Here is an 18,114-nt window from a genome sequence, read left to right on the forward strand (position 1 = left end):
AAAAGATGTGCAAATTTTATATATATATATATATATATATATATATATATATATATATCCATACAATAAAAGCCTAATATGCAAATTGTTTGATAGGGAGTTCGACCTGGAGTTCGACCACTCACGTGCACTGACCATGGTGCAGAACATGGTGGGTGTCGGCGACGCGTTGCCGGCAGCAGGTGGCAGTGGAGGCGCTGCCGGCTCTGGTGGTCCCCGATGAGAGCGGGACTGCGGCAGGATGGTGGAGCAGGTGAGTGGGCAGTGCCATGTCAAGGTGGGTACAAGTAGGGGCCCAATCACCCTGCTGATTTCCCCGCAGACAAAAACCAGTGGTGGTGGCTGGGCATGGGGCCACACCCAGCTCCCAGGCACTGAGGGAGCTGGGCTGGGGCCTGGCTTCGATCCATCGCCCCACAGGCAGGATGGTGGAACATGTGAGGTGGCAGTGCCAGGCCATGGCGGGGTGCCAGGCGGGACTGTGGGGCTGGGAGGCTGGGGGCACGAGCTGGGGCATGATCCCTGAAGGCCACCATGAGGAACCCCTCCCATGCACAAATTCATGCAATGGGCCTCTAGTATGTGTATATATATATATATATATATATATATATATATATATATATAGTGAAAAACAAGGGCCCTTATTTAAAAACAAAACTAAAATTAATCATAAACATATACATTTACTACTAAATTGTTGACAACTCCTAAATTTATGTGTTATGTAAAAGTATTTTAGAAATTGTCTTAGGAGCATATAAAGTACTCAATACAATTCCTAAGTGTGCAAAATATAGAAGAAAAGTATATAATATTATCACTCATAGCATGTTGAATTTTTTCACAAGTAATACAGTAAGGCAGATGCTTAATAGAGAATGCTTGAGGTACTCTTCTATTTCAAAACCTTTGCTAGAATATTTTGACAAAGACTATAATGTTTGAATTGGCCTTAAAGAGTCCTCTCACTTCCTTTTCAGTCGAATCTCCTGCCTGCTCACCCTTGCTGACCTGGTTTTATAGCTAGACTTCTTTGGCTTTCTTATTGACCCCAAGAGCTGTCCCATCTCAAAGTGTTCACACATTCTCTGTCTGGAGTCCTCTGTATTTGTAGCCCAAACTCCAATGCATGTTTAGAGTTGCTCTTCAGTGTTGCTTCCTCAAGAAGTCTAATCGAACCTTCTAGGACCTTTAAAACTTTTACCAATGTAGGCTTTTCCATAAAACTGTAATTACGTACATTTAATTCCCTTTTCAGATATTTCATGAATCTCCATGAAGGTTAGACATTGGTTCATTATGTTCCCCAATGGCTACTGCAGTAAGTAATTATTAAATAATTTTTGAGAATGGATGAATGGATATGTTCTTTTTGAGAAGAAGAAATGAATGTTAATGAATTAATGCATAAGAAGAGGAACAAATGTGTCCTATCCTATAATACTGGCATTAAGTTGATGATCTTGGATTACTTTGTTTCTTACTCATGTAAGAAAACTAAGTCCCATGGAGGAAAATATTAAGAACACTAGAGGCCTGGTGCCTAAAATTTGTGCACTGGCGGGGGAGGTCCCTCAGCCTGGCCTGCACCCTCTTGCAGTCTGGGACCCCTCGGGGGATGTACAAAGTAGCGGGCCTAAGCCAGCAGGCAGACATTCCTCTCACAGTCCGGGACCCTTCGCTCCTTACCACCCGACTGCTCACTGCTCCTTACTGCTCGGCTCACCACCCCTTAGCACTACCGTGGAGGCAGGAGAGGCTCCCACAACCACTGCTGCGCTCACCAGCCATGAGCCCGGCTTCTGGCTGAATGGCGCTCCCCCTGTGGGAGCTCACTGACCACCAAGGGGCAGCTCTTGCATTGAGCATCTGCCCCCAGGTGGTCAGTAAGTATCATAGCAACTGGTCATTCTGGTCCTTCCGCCGTAATAGTCACTTAGGCTTTTATTATATAGATGAGAATGCAGATTAATGAAGCCATCATAGAAAACAATATGGAGGTTCCTCAATAAATTTAAAATGATCCAGCAATTCTACTTATAGGTATATAACTGAAAAAAACAACAATTCTAATTTGAAAGAATATATGTATTCCTATGTTCATTGCGGTGTTATTATAATAGCATAGATGGATCTAGAGCAGTGATGGCGAACCTATGACACACGTGTCAGCACTGACACGTGTAGCCATTTCTGATGACACGCAGCCGCTGAGGCGGCCGCATGCCGAGGATGAAACATTTGCTGCTCCTGAGGATGAAACATTTGCGAAATAATGTTTTTTCCTCAAAGTGACACACTACCCGAGTTATGCTCAGTTTTTTGGCGAAGTTTGACACACCAAGCTCAAAAGGTTGCCCATCACTGATCTAGAGGGTGTTATGCTGAGTGAAATAAGTCTAACAGAGAAAGACAAATACCATATGATTTCACTTACATGTGGGATCTAATAAACAAAACAAAACAGAAAAAAAACTCATAGATACAAAGAAAAAGTTGGAGATCAGTGGATGGGAGGGTTTTGGGGGGATGGGTGACAAAGGTGAAGGGATTAAGTACTGCAAATTGGTAGTCAAAAAATAGTCATGGGCATGTAAAGTACAGCATAAGGAAATAGTAAATAATATTGTAATAACTATGTATGTTGCCAGGTAAGTACTTGAAATACAAGGGGATCATTTTGTAAAGTATGTGATTATCTAACTACTATGCTGTGCATTTGAAACTAAAGCAAAAAACAATATTGAATATAAAATATAATTGAAAAAATAAAATTATAAAAAAGGATGTCTGTTGAAAAAATTCATACATGAGCTGCGCCTGTGTCCTAATTCTGCCAATTATGAGTTGTGTGATCTGGATAAATAACTTCATTTCAATCAGATTGTTTTCTTACCTTAAAATAGAGACAATTAATCTTACAGTTGAGATTAAATGAAAAAAAAAGTTAATAAAATACTATATTTACCTATCTAATATATTTCAAGTGAGGTAAAAGCTAGTATGAAGACAATCTTGACTTCTTGTTTTTAATAGTCAATCAAAGAATATGTTTACAAATCCTTGATTTCCTTTCTTTACTGAATCCTGGCTCTTACCTGAGAATGCTTTCCCTGAAGTTCTCTAATGACAGTTTCTTCTTCCAAAAATCACTGAGCTTAGAACATGGTGGACTGGAGGGATGTGTCCCACTTTGCTACCTCTAAACCACTGTCCTCGCTATTCCCTAAAATTTTCAAGTTTTAAATCTCATTTCTTCAGACTATACCACCCACAGTACCCACTTACCTGTTATATTTTTTATCTTCATTTTGAAAAAAATCTATTAACACCTGGCACACTGTTACTCCCTCTAACTCTTTCTGAAAGTTCCTTGGTTGTATAAATCTTCCTGAAGATTCTTAGTTCCTGGGCCACTTCTTCTCTGATCTAGTCCCTTTCGTCCCACTGACTCCAATGCTAGAGCCATATCTACCTATCTCAGCAAACTCTTCAGCATCTCACTCTTTAATAACACTTCTCTCTGTCTCAATTTGTCTAGTAATCTGACCTGAACCAGCCAATTTAACTGCATTTTGACCTACATCCAGTTGAACCTACCACCTTTCCATTGATTCCCACCCCCACGTATTCTTAATTTCCTCATTATTCACTTCAGCCACCATTTTAATCACAACCTTACATATACCTTCAACTTCTTTGCCCCTTTCTCAAGGTTGTCATATTTATTCCGATCAAATCCCAACTGTAGTTAAATCCAACTAAGTCCATCGCAGGTCTCCATCCACAAATGTAGGTATAGTAAAGGACATATCTGAATATGTGCATCTTAATAAGTGAGCTATTTTTAACTTTTCATCTTACTTCAAAACTCCTACTTTTTGTCCCCATCCTAAATTCTTACTTGATAGCATTGTTTCCAAAGCCCTAGGACTATAAAAAGAATCATAAGGGCACATATAAGCCACCACCATCTTATTTCCCACCATAGTGAAACCATATTCATGTAGTTAGACATGGTTCCTGTTAATGAGTGGTTTGTGCTCCACACTCCAGGCCTGTGCTTTCTGACATTTGTGTCCTAGGATCCATCCCTTCTAATCTGCTCTAGGACATCACTGCAGCAACCCTAACCCTCCCAGGCACTGTAGGACATTATCACTTCACCAGTCTGGTCCTCTTTCCTACATCAACAATTTTCCTGTATATTATTCCAACACCTTTAGACATAGTGTTGTCCTATCTACTTCTATTAAATTCACTTCACTCTCCAAATATTAGTAGATTTCTGTTACATTATCAGAAAAACTCTTGAGTGTGCTACCTTTAATTCCTCTCCTTTCATTTTCTTATTAACTGAAAATATCACTGAAATTGTTGTGTGTTTTTTTTTCCCTCTTACCTGTGGTCATCACATTGATAAATACTATTTTCAGTTGTCAGTGTTCAATTTATGTGACCTATCAACAGCATTTGACCCAGCTGATATATTTCTCCATCATAAAAGACTTTTTCTAGTTGGCTTCTATGACCTCTCACCTTTCAGGTTCTTTTTTTGTTTTGTTGTTTTACCAGTGGCTCCTTCTTATTCTCTTCTTTGATGTTTCTGTTTTATCTTTCTCTCCTATAAACACTTCTCTCCTATAAACAGAGCACAGACTTTGTGGACATAACCTCTTATGTACATTCCTCCTTTGGTGATATTATCCAGTATCATATTAGGCTTTAATTACCTTTTATATGATGATAACTCATCAATGTTATCTCCCATATGGTCCTCTTCTCTAAGGCCACACATCTAAAGGTTTATTCAACATTTTTATTTAAATGTATACTAGCTATCTCCAACTTAACCTTTTGCACTCGGATGTCGAGTGCAAATTACTCTTTGAATGTATCAATAATTTGAAATATAAAAAAATCCAAATAAATAAGTTTGTATGAAAAGAAACTCCAGTTTTTTAGTCTACTGCCATGCTTTGTAAAATCTGGGGTATTTAAAAAATTAAATCCCGAGTAGAATAAAGGAATCGAGAAAAAAAGCGAGTGAGTGCAAAGGGTTAATATGTCTAAAGTCAAAATTCTGAACCCCCTCCAATAATTTCACTCACAGTTTCCTTTATCTAAATATATGGCTATGTCATACATTCAGGTGCTCAGATCCAAGTCTTAGGGTCATCCTAGCTGTCATTTTTTTTTCTCATATCCTTTATTCAATCAATCAGCAAATCGCATTGGCAATATTTGCAAAACATGTCCAGATTCCAATCACTTTCCATTCACCATTTCCACTGCAAAAAAGTTTATGCAAGCCCCTATTATATTTCTGTAATATTATTATTGTAGGCTTTTAATTATTATAACTCTTCTTTTTAGTTTACTAGTATTTTCAACTCAGCTGCCAGAGTGATTTTGCTAAAATGTAAGTTGGACCTTCTACTCAAAATTCTTCAATGTCTTTCCATCTTATTTGAAATAAATGTTCAATGCCTATGGAAATTTATCACATTAGACCATCATTAACTTCTACCTAGCTATATCTTACTAATCTCTCTCTTGTTCACACTGGCCTTCTCGTCATTTCCGAAAATGTGCTAAAAATAATATTGCCATAAGATTGTTGCCATTTCCATTCCATCTGACTGCAACCTCTTTCTCCAAGTATCCACTTATGACTCATATCCCCACTTACTTCAGGAGTTCATTCAAAAATCACGTCAATAAAGCCTTTTCTAAATTCTAATCTTAGCTCCATCCCCATCTCTTCAGCACTTTCTTTGACCTCTACTGATTTTGTTTTGTTGCTATTCTTTATACTACTTACTGTGCTCCATAAAATATATTCCCCATATTTCTTTTGTTTAGTCTCTAAAATTTTCATTAAGGTAGGCATTTTTGTCTGGATGTCCACTACTATATCTCCAGTGCATAAAAGGTAGGGGAGCCCATCTGGATTGCTCAGTGGTTGAGCATTGACCTATGAACCTGGAGGTCATGGTTCAGTTTCCTGGTTGGGGCACATGCCTGGGTTTTGGGCTCAATCCCCAGCAATCCCCTATAATATTATTTAACTGTAACCCCCTATAATATTATTTAACTGTAATCCCCTATAATATTATTTAACTGTAATCCCCTATAATATTATTTAACTGTAATTATGGGGGCATGCAGAGACAGCCTATCAATGATTCTCTCTCATCATTGATGTTTCTGTCTCTCTCTCCCTCTCCTTTACTCTCTGAAATAAATAAAAATGTATTTTCTTAAAAAGGTAGGGAAATTGATAAGTATTTCTTGACTGAGTGGATGAATAAGCTCATGAGAAATGTTAGTTTAATCAGAAGGAAACTCTTCACAACTGTTAATATAACTCAGTAATTGCAAATATAAATGTGGAGAGCAAACCGTATGACAATTGGTACTGTCTTTCAATTATTTCATTCTAGTGCGGAGGTTCTGAAGAGAAAAACACCATTTGTATCACTACATAATTATGGATCTTAAATACATTTAAAATTATATATTTATTCTTTTCACTCATCTAAAAAGAAGCATTTTTATAGATAGTTGTTCGAATAGAACTCCTTACACAACTGCCTTTTTTCTTAACAATAACTTGATTTTAAATATTTTCCTTTTCAGCAAAAAGAAGTAAATGTGATTTAAAATCATATGCAATAACATACTTTTTGCCATCAAGAAAAATGTAGCTCAAGTTGTATATGCTCTTTACTAGCACTATTATTTCATGACTTCTTACTTTATCATGTTATAGTGTTACTGAAAAAATATTGAAGTGAGTAAGCTATTTTCTCTTTTGTGAGGATGCTTTGTATAGGGGGAAACCCATTAGATTTTGTCTTAACACAATGTCATTGTTTGCCTAGCTCTGTCATTTTATAGTCCTATGACGCTGAATCATTCACAGGAAACATTTTTTCTCTTTCATCTGTAAAATGTGGACAGCTGCTCAGCCTTTCTCAATGGGTGGTTATGAGGCCAGAATACTAAGAACAGCAGTCTTCAATCAAATGCTGAATTAACTGATGCTGGCCATGTTGGGACCTTCTTTGTTCTAGAGCTAAGACAAAAAATAAGGATGAATGATAAGGCATATAGAACAAAATTAACTAAATTGATGTTCTTGTAATTGCTATTAGGCATTTCCTTTTCATTTACTTTTTCAGTAATAAAGCCTCTTCTGGTATAGAATGATCAATAGCTGATGGCTTTCTTTTTTTCTTTTTTTATGATTGTTTTATTTTATTTTTGTCTTTGGTGAAATAAAACTCTGAAAACACTATGTCATATTCCTGGCTTTATTTACTTTTAATTTAAAAGATATATGATGGTCTAAAGTCTGGGAATGACTAAGTCAATGTGGCACTACTCAAATTTTGACACCTGGCCTGACAAGTTAGAGGTAGCATCAGGAGAGATGGTTATTATTCTGTCTCTACCTTTACAAAGCGTCATGATCTGGCATGACACACTTCTACCTTCTGTGCATCTAGTTCTGTTTCTATGAAATAAAAGAAAAGATTGGAAGATTTTGGAAATTCTTTCTGATTCAAAAATTACAGTTAAATAATATTATAGTACTTTCTATGTTGATGTTTCCTACTTCCAACAAATCTTTTGAGTCATGCTTTTGTATCCACAAATACAAGGCATTTTGATAATGAATTATTTTATAAAATTTATTATGGCATTTATTAGAATAGTAAAGCTCATATTGATTTCTTAAAATAAGTATTTTAAGATGATAAAAGCAAACATGAGATTATAACAAACAAAACAAGAAAAAAATGTAGTTTGCTATAGCATAGAGCAAGATTCAAATCAGAGAATAAAGTCATTCTGAACTATTTACCATTCAGTAAGCTATTTTTCTCAAGGCCAACTCTCTAGATCACATTGACTTTTCACCAGGCACCATGAGGTTCTGAAAAGCTTCCTTATGATATTCCAATCAGAGTGATTGTATAGAAGAAAAAAAAAAAAAGAAAGAAAGAATAATAGCAACCAACCTTCCCCAGTTTAAAATGGAAAATTTTAAACAAACTAACAAATTTGAATGCATAGGTCAGATATAGCAACTATCTTTTTCATTATTTTTTTCCATGCGCAGACTCATTGAAAGGACTTTCACTTTCTTCTGCTTTAAACATATTTATACATATGTGTGGAATGGGTTGCTACCAGAAGATTAACTTGTTCTGGTTAACAATGAGTTAATATACCCTGTCAATCAGTGGGGACCCACTATATGTTTTTTTTCTATTTGCTGGGTTTACAGGAAGGTTGGTGGAATATCAGAAATCACTCACTTTTCTCACCACACAATGGTCAGCTTCATAGATTTGAAATGTTGATGCCAATGACTAAATGGGACATATGGCAAGATAGCATGATCACACACAGAATAGCCATGAAGCTTTAAAAGACCCTTAAGTAAAATAAGACTAGTTTTATAACAGAAAATTTTAGTCAATGTAGCTGTGACTGTGTACAAAATTTTAATTCTTTATCTGCATCCCACATACAAAATATCTAGAATGTATCACATACACACGTGCATGTGAACACACACAAACAGAGTTTAATTCTCTTCTCGGATGAATATGGTGATAAGCCATATCTTAGAAATTTTAAATAAATTCAAGATTTTCATTAATTCACAATATAACTCTAAATAATTTAGAAATTACCTTAAAATAGCCATTGTATTCAGTATTTAATGGTGAATCTCATTGCTGAATATGTCAATGGGACTGAACATCTTTTAAAATATTTCATTTCAAGCAAATAAATTTAGTCACTGATGTAGTATGTGAAATTTTGAGGTAATTATAAAATGCAAGTGAAATTTTACAATACATTAAGCACAATACATCAATCTAAGTTCTAAGATACTTGAAAAATATATTATTGATAAATAACGGTTGTGCTTACCATTCCCACCCCAAAAAGCTATGCGTCTCTTATGAAAAACTATTATTTTGCTTATAAGTGGTATTATTGGTCACAACATGATGGGAAAGAAAACTTGACAAGTAATACATTTTAATGTGACAAAAACATTTTAAAAAGTAAAAACAAAGATAAAACTCAAAAGACAGAAATATAAATATAAATATAAAGTGTCAAAAATAAAATTAAAAATATTCATTTATTACTTGAAACAGATGGTTTGCATTGATTTGGCTTCAAAAGATAAAGAAAGTAAAATTGGGGGTTGTTAGGGCCATATGTCTTTTTACTGTCTCTCTGTCACATGGAACATAATGATCCTAAGTGAAAAGTCCCAGAGTACTTGTGGAATGATATCTGACTCAGTACACCAGACACAGGGAAATGTTCCATTAGTTATTCAAAAAGACCTTCCATTTATAAAATTAACCAAGATGTCCAAGTGATGAAAGGGAGGAGTTTACACATAATTTTTAAATATATTTTTTCTCAAATACAAGATTTATGTTAATACATACTTTGTGATATTTTTTCAACACTTGAGATCAAGATTGACTATCATGTATTTTGGTATAGTTTTTCCATATTTACTTTTGAAAACTAAAGTACCAGTTTTTTATCTTAGTGCAAATAAAAGTAAAAAGCTAGTCCTAAAGAAAATGTTTATTTTTTATATGAATTACAGTGTAAGTGAATAATTATAGACACTTTTGTAGAGTCAGTATTCTATCAGATCATATTTTAGTAAGTTTTTATTTTTATTTTATTCATTTTTGTGTATACAATATAATGCTTCGGTATATTTATATATTGTGAAATGATCACCACAATAAGTCTAGTTAACATTCATCACCATACATATTTACAGAATTTTTGTCTTGTGATTAGAACTAATTTTTAAATAATTATTTATTATTGAAAATATTACATATGTCCCCCTTTTTCCCCCCATTGAACCCCTCCAACCCGCCCCACCACCCCATTGTCTGTATCCATGGGCCATGCATATATGCACACAAGGTCCTTGTTGATTACCTCTCACTCACCCATCCTCTCACACCTTCCCTCTGAGATTCCCCACTCGGTTCCATGCTTCCATGTCTCTGGATCCACTCAGTTCATCAGTTTATTTTGTTACTTAGATTCCACATATGAGTGAGATCATGTGATACTTATCTTTCTCTGTCTGACTTATTTCACTTAGCATGATACTTTCCAGCTCCCTTCATGCTGTCTCAACGGATAAGAGATCCTTCTTTTATATTGTTGCATAGTATTCCACAGTATAAATGTACTACAGCTTTTTTATCCACTCATCTACTGATGGGTACTTGAGCTGTTTCCATATCTTAGCTATTGTGAATTGTGCTACTATGAACATAGGGCTACATACATTATTTCTGGTTGGTATTTCAGGGTTTCTTAGGATACATTCTTGGAAGTGGGGTCACTGGGTCAAATGGCAGTTCCATATTTACATTTTTGAGGAAACTCCATACTGTTTTTCATAATGGCTGCACCAGTCTGCATTCCCACCAGCAGTGAACTAGAGTTCTCGCTGGCACTTGCCATTTGTTGATTAGCTGATGGTAGCCATTCTGACAGGTGTGAAGTGATACCTCATTGTGGTTTTAATTTGCATCTGTTTGATGATCAGTGACTTTGAGCATTTTTTCATATGTCTCTTGGCCATCTGTATTTCCTCTTTGGAGAAGTATCTATTTAGATCCTTTGTCCATTTTTATTAAGTTTTTAGAGATAAGTATTCAAATTATTTATTATTAGATTTCTATTTTAATGTTATTTTTAGTGTCTTAAAATTTTCCCTGAACATTTGCATTTATTCTATTTATTACCATGTTACAAGGCTTGGAGTCAGAAAATCTGAATATGTGATGCTAATTGGCTTCTGGCTCCTGATTAATAATATGGATTCAATTAGTTCTTATATTTTTGTGAGTACCAAATAAGAGTATATATGGATATGTGTACTGAAATTTTTAAATTACTTACATCTGTGGCATTTTTTGCTTAGGGATGTTTACATTGTATTTATTCAAAGAAACATCTATCAAAGCAGACAGGAATTTACAATATTGAAGAAATTGACTATTTAAAATATTAATTTGTGGACTATCTTTTTCCCTCTTGATTAACAAAAATTATTAACTTCCTAAAACTTTCAGTATTTCACCGTTTTATGTTTAATGGAAGGGCTCACACTGTTAAATTTGGTTTAATAAATATTACAAATTACCCATACGAGGTATATGTTATTGAAATCATTTGAATCTAAAAGAAATTTCAAATTAAATAAAATAGTTGGTATTCATGGGAGTCAATACAGTATAGCAAGTTGCTGCAACCTGCCACACGTTTCTGCATATATTTCCTCTCTGAATGCCACACACCCTTACCTGTTCTTCTTTATCACCTAGTCATCAATTCCTCCTCACTATCAGTTTAATCGTCACTTTCTCAGGGAACAACTTTAAGACAAAGCTCCTAGGGGTCTTTGATATTCCAGACTAAGCCAGATCATCCTATTATAGATATGATAAAATTTGCTAGTAACACCTGCAATATGTTTTTGGTAAGATTACCTGAAACCTTTTCCCCTTACTGGTTGTAAGCTTCATTGTATCCATGGCATCTACATAGTGCTTGTGTACTTTGTAGAACTTTTACCATAACCCTTTTAATAAACAAATGTACAAATGACTGAATGGAGTGCATTACTAATAAGAGTTAGGGCATGTACACTGTGAGACAAATATATATTTGCCTGTTTCCAAATAAAGAATTTTAAGCCACTGAAACTGTATATCTAAAAAGATCCAATTGGTTGCTTCCATGGCTAAGAAAGTCTATGCAAGATCAGCATTTGTCTATGCCCAATAACGAGCTCCTCTGTTTATGCCATGTATATCATTACTTTACTTAACTAACCTTCTTTCGGTTATGAAATGCCAGACACTGCTCTGGGGACCCGGGAGACAATAAAATTCCCTGCCACCATGAAACTTATTTTCTGCTGATCAGAGCTCAGTCTTGCCTGTGCGTCCTGCAAGCCTCCACCGCCACAGCAGCCCCCAAGCGCAGCCTGCTCACCCCCCCCCTCCATCCCCCTGCCCCCGTGGACCCTCAGCAGCTGCAGCTCTCGCCCCTGCAGGGGCCCAGCCTGGTGGACAGGAACAGGCCCAGCCTCAGTGGCACCCGTGTGCTGGCCAGCAAGAGCACCCGGAGGCTCTTCCAGGAGCCAGCCAAGCCAGGAACGCAGGACCCTGTCCCTGCCTCCTGGATGAACGGCAGCTGAGAGAGAGCCCCGCGCTCTGCCTGCCACCTTGCCCCTGGAACACCGTGACCTGGGCGGGTGGAGAAGGAAGCCGAGCTTCCCTGCGGACAGCGGAGGCGGTGGCCCTTCCCGCGCCCCGCAGCCCCAGGAGAGGCACTCCCCCCCTCCCCAGGCCCGGCCTCCCCGCCTGCGGGGGGCGATGGCAGGGAAGTGGGACGGGCTGTCCTCGGAGGGAGCGGCTCCTTGAATTCAGGGCTGACAGGCTCAGGCCGGAGCTGGGCTGTAGCCCGGTTTTCCGAGCAGAAAACCCCTTTGACTTCCTGGAGCGTATCTCACGGGAAGGGAAGGGAAGACGAACTCCTTGGAGAAGAGGGCCTGCGAGTATCAGAGGAGGGGAGTGAGGTCAAGTCCCCCTGGGCCTCACTTCTAAAGGCGCTGAAGGTCCGCTCTTAGTTTGCTGACTTTTTTTTTTCCCTTCTCAAAAGAAAAATGAGCGACCTTAAGTCTACTTAACTAGCTACACCACTAACGTTCCTTAATGTCGTCTTTAAAACTGTAGCTACCCCCGGGCATGAGCCCCTTTCCTTAATGGTCTCAACTAGAAGGGAAGCGCAGACCGAGCTCCCAGGAGTGTGGAAGCTCCTGTGCCCCTTCGGCTGTTTCCACCTGGCAGGCGTCCCTGACCTCACCCTGGCTCTTAGCCCAGCTCTGTGGGGTCACAGGCGGCCTGGCTGGCAGGTTTGAGCACTCAGTTCCTTCCACAGGACTTCAGCCTCGCTGCTTCAATGCAGGTTGTAAAGTTTAATTATTTGTACATAAAATTGGCACTTTGTCCACAATAAGCCAAGTTCGTACTACCTACACCAAGGCCCTGGTTAGCCTAAATTGAGTAGTTAGTACACCAATGCCAAGTATTCTGTTGCCCACTAATGGGAGCCAATTCAAAATTTACCAGGGGACCCAGAGAAGTTAAACTGTAACCTAAGCATGTGGCTTCTCTTCTTTATTTTCTGTAATGAACTGAGGTGCCTTTTCATCAACTTTAAATTTGATCCTGTGCATTTCCAAGTATTAGCCAATTGCCGCCACGTAGGAGGTGGGTTGTGTTCTGTATTCTGTAGTCCAGGCCCAGTATTGTGGGATAAGAGATAAAGGGGAAGGAACTTCTAACTTAAATCATTAGGCACTGAATTATGATCTGTGCTGATTGCTGGGAACCTGGGTGTGTGGTGGTCAGTATTATTTTACTTCTCAAACTGCATTTTCCCGTCTTGAGTGAATATGAACGATCCTTGAAGACTTAATAGCTGGGGTCTAGGATAGGACTGTATATTGATTTTCAAATTATCCTTGAATGAAGTGACCCAGCTAAGATCTTGCTCCTGTTAAGTGGTACAACCAGGGCTGAAATTGGCTTTCCAAAAATTGCTTTTACTCTGGTTTTGTTTCGGAAGCAAGTACAAACTAATACATACATCAGTCCTTTAGCCCATTTGTTAACATGTGTTGGTTGTCAGTTGACCGCTGGCCTACACTATCGTCAGTTTTCATCATTTATTGTGTAAATGGTCAAATCATCCACATTAAATTTTCTGTAACATGCAACCCTTCCCTATCTTCTAAGTTATTGTTAACTGAAGTTAATCCACATTATATGGTCCTCACATGTGTGCAGCACAAAAATAAACGCTTTGCCTAAAGTTGTGGGGTACGGGAGGAGGCCGAGGCAGATCTTAGGGTTCTGCCCCCGATTAATTGTGTTGTGTAAGAATTCATGGCCTCCAACTAGGATTCCATTTCTCCATTTAAATATGGTAGACAAAGAAGGCTTCTCTGAGTGGTTAACATTTATTTAATTTATGACCTACAGGATAAGAGGAAGTGAAACATGGAGAGGTCAGAGGAAGACTCTTATGGCAGAGAGAAGAGCAAGTATAAAAATATACTAGTAAGTAAGAATGTTCCTTATATGTTTGCCCAAGAACAAAAGGGAGGTAGGGGTACAGACAAATTCTTAATCCTGTGACCAGTCCAGGCCACATTTCAAGTGCTACCAAAAGAAAAACTCCCATATTTTTCTTAACATTTCTCATGTGAGTTATACTGATAAGAATCCCACCAGGTGGAGAAATATGCCTTTGCTTAAAATTACAAACCATTCAACTATGCCCTAGATTGAAATTCACTATATTGTTCATTTAAAACTAACATCAATATAAGATTATGTGCCAATTGTAATTACTTTTTTAAATTTAAAAATATATTTTAGAATGAAGAAAAACAATTGTAATTTGTTCAAAACATTTTAAAAGGTAACTGTTTAGACTTTTACTTAAACTTATTTTCATTATTATACTGTTAAGTCCCCATGCACATTACTAGATGAAGAGAAACTCTCTAATACACTGAAAGATTCCTTTACATAACTCGAGTACTGCTGTCCATTACTGATGAAGAGCTGCTAGTTAGATATTTAAATGATTGTTTATATGCTCTAAGTTGACTAGCAATGTCAAGTTGTTGATCCAATGTTGGTTATCTCCTCTATCTTCCCTTTAAAAATAATGTAGAACTTCAACAGTAGTAAAGGAATAAAATTGTTAATTACCAAAAGGAATGTCATGAAAATAGATCATTAAGTACAGTTCAATATGACATACCCAGTATGTGTTCCTATATTTCTACCTTAATAAAATGTCTCGTATTTTTAAGACATAAGCAGAGACAGTGGAAACTTTATAGTCTTGCCTTTGCTTAGTTAGATCCTTTAAATAAAGGATTATTAATTTTCTCTTTACCTTTAGCTTATTTGAATAAATCATTGAGAAAATATATCACTTTAAACTAGTATTGCACTAGTATTGTTTTCAATTAATTCTAGTACTTTATGGTTAACAATACGAGGACTAACTATTAAAAACAAACCTATTTACCTGCCAAACTTCTCTCATAGTGTGAACCTATTTATTGTCTAAACTATAAATTATACATTTAGTTGGAAATGGCTCAAAATATTTTATTATTATTTTTTATTTATTTCAGAGAAGGGAGAGGGAGAGAGAGATAGAAACATCAATGAGGAAAGAAAAAATCACTGATCAGCTGCCTGCTGCATGCCCCTCCTGTGGATGGAGCCCATAATCCAGGCATGTGCCCAGACCAGGAATAGAACCATGACTTCCTGGTTTATAGGTGGATGCTCAGCCACTGAGCAACACCAGCTGGGCTCAAAATATTTTAAGTGGAATGGTTATAACATCATTTTCTCTTACTTGTATCCTACTTAAATCCACTTACTTTTACTTATAATTTAAAATAAATCCTGTTTACTGTAGTGTCATCTAATTCGAAGAGTTCTATTTGGAGACTGCAAAAACCCAATGGGAAATAGCAAATATTGTTATTTATGGCATATTTACCCACAAACTCCATTTCCTATTGTTAGAAGACAATCTCACCACTTCCAGACAGGTAACATAGCATAACCTGATAAAGAATCGAGCCATTTATGCATTCATAAAGTCAGCTTACTATTTTCCATTATGAGACTATTTTCTTTCAAACCTTAGGGCATAGAAAACAAGTTACTGTTTGAAAAGTTGACAATTTTGGCTCTATTAAGGTAGAAACAGCTACCTTCAAACATGTGAATGAATAATAAACTCTCCTCAGACTTAATACTGGAGGGTAGAAAATGGAGGTAGGCAAAACATATATTTATTATATGATATAAAGAAAGTAGTCTGGCAAAACTGAAAGCTATGAATAGAAGTTATTCTTCCCATTTAAAGTTTCAAAGTACTCTACATAATACACAATAATTTGGAATCTTCTCAAGCATTAGGGGAAAAAACCATGAATGTTATTCATAAAAGAAATTATTACATGATAGTGCATTTATATCTCAAGAGGTATAAATAACAGATAAGTTAAAATAAATAGAAAATATATATTTATCTAATTTTTAGAATTAATGCAACAATCTTAAATTTCATCATTATGATTACAGAATGCCATATTTAAAATTAACATGGATTATTGACTCTCTTGTTGTAACCTAGGTAGATATATCTCCCAAATTGGGAGCCAAGCATTATCTACTAATTAGTATTTACCATATTCTGAATGTTGTTACGAGGGCTTTGCCTATGTCATTTTATCTGATTCAAATTGATGAAGAAAATCATGGCTCAGAGAGGCTAAATAAAATAGCAGGAAAATATTTAGTAACAGGTTTTATCTTATTCCAATAGGAGGCTAAAAACATCTTGTTTTTGTTTATGAGAGCCATTTATTAAAATTTTAGGAATTTGATTAGTTTGTTGTCAAACACAGGCATTATTAAAAATTAAATTTGATTAAGAGTAAAATTTCAATTATATTTTAAAAGTTAATACATATGAAAATTCATAATTTCCTAATTATTTTACTACATTTTACTATTACCTATACTCTGAGGTTTTCTAATGACTATTATATCTAAACTAGTGGCCTGGTGCAAGAATCCATGCACATTGAAAGGAAATTAATTAGAAGAAATATTTTAATAGCGTTATTTGCTCTTTCTCTATAATAGAAGTGTCAACCAAATTCACGGTTGACAATGACAGATCAAAACACATACATACAATTGGCACCAGCGAGAGTTTTATATATAGATAAACTTGCTTAATTAGACCTGCTTTCTGATTTAGCTAAACTTTTTCCAGCCCAGTGAAGCACCTCAAATTCTCTTTCAGGTAATTATCAGCAACACAGCAGCAAATATCAACACGAAGCAGATTATTATTGTAGATCATGCAAGGAGAACAAAGGGTAAAATATTTAGCAGTGTTTGACTATATTCTGTGCAGTGAGAAAACCTGAAGTTATTTTCAAGGTCTACCATTTCTTACTTCTTTTCAGTCAGGTCAAGTTTCTAAGCATTCTAAATCTCCATTTTCCGGCTAATGAAAAGAATATAGGATTCCACCAAGTCTCCTATCTACCTACTCCAGGACTTCTGTGAGGATCAAATGAGATGAGGCACGGGAGCTTCACAGACATTTGGTTAAAGTTTAAAATGTTTCCGCCTGGCTATAAAGCAAGTCATGTACCTGGGCTGAAGAAACTGCAAGGAGGCTAGTCACTAGGGAGAGGAAGCCAGGTGTTGCTATGTGATGTCATTACCCGGTGCCCACAGCCACAGTTTCCAGGATGGGCTGGGCTGTGGGCTGCATTTTGCACCATGGTGTCTTGGCAGCATTGGCTGCGATTGGGTGGGCTGTCGCTCTAGGGTGGTGGCAGGGCCTGTGTCCCACTTGGGAGAAGCTGAGTGTTGCTTTGTGGGTGGTACCGTTTTTCTGTAAACGGCCAGTGAGTGTCACAGCAGCTCCTGTGTTCAGCGTCTGCCCCCTGGTGGTCAGTGTTCATCATAGCAACTGGTTGGATGGTCGGACACTTAGCATATTAGATTTTTATATATATAGATGGTAGAAATAATATATGTTGGTGTGTTACTGTGTACCTTTTTGCAACTCAGGATTCAGTGACACCACCTTAATAGTTCAGTCTGACATCATGATAGTGTTTACAACAATAGATATTGACAAATATAACAATTCAGGGCTGCATTTATATTTGTTGATTGCCTTAACTCTAGACTTAGGAAATTGATTAAGATTTATAATGAAAATTAAATATTTAAGTCTCTGTTGATATCACATAGTGAATAGCACAAAAACATTAAGACTATGTTCTTACAATATTCAAAAACCATTATCTAAATCAACAATGAGTCACATATGTCATTGATTAGTGATTATACTTCTGACACCTCTTCCTGTTTCAGTAAAGTCTTATCT

The 18,114-nt window shown here is 36.7% G+C and overlaps 1 protein-coding gene across 7 annotated transcripts in view; it reads right to left on the reverse strand.

Moving 5' to 3' along the window:
- The window catches only part of CADM2 (cell adhesion molecule 2), a gene marked incomplete at its 5' end in the record, with an annotated part of 1,250,256 nt that overhangs the window by 889,547 nt on the left and 342,595 nt on the right, over positions 1-18,114 (reverse strand). The gene's annotated exons all lie outside the window — the stretch shown is intronic.

Source organism: Cnephaeus nilssonii (assembly GCF_951640355.1).
Source record: "Cnephaeus nilssonii genome assembly, chromosome: 3".
Classification (NCBI taxonomy): Eukaryota; Metazoa; Chordata; class Mammalia; order Chiroptera; family Vespertilionidae; genus Cnephaeus; species Cnephaeus nilssonii.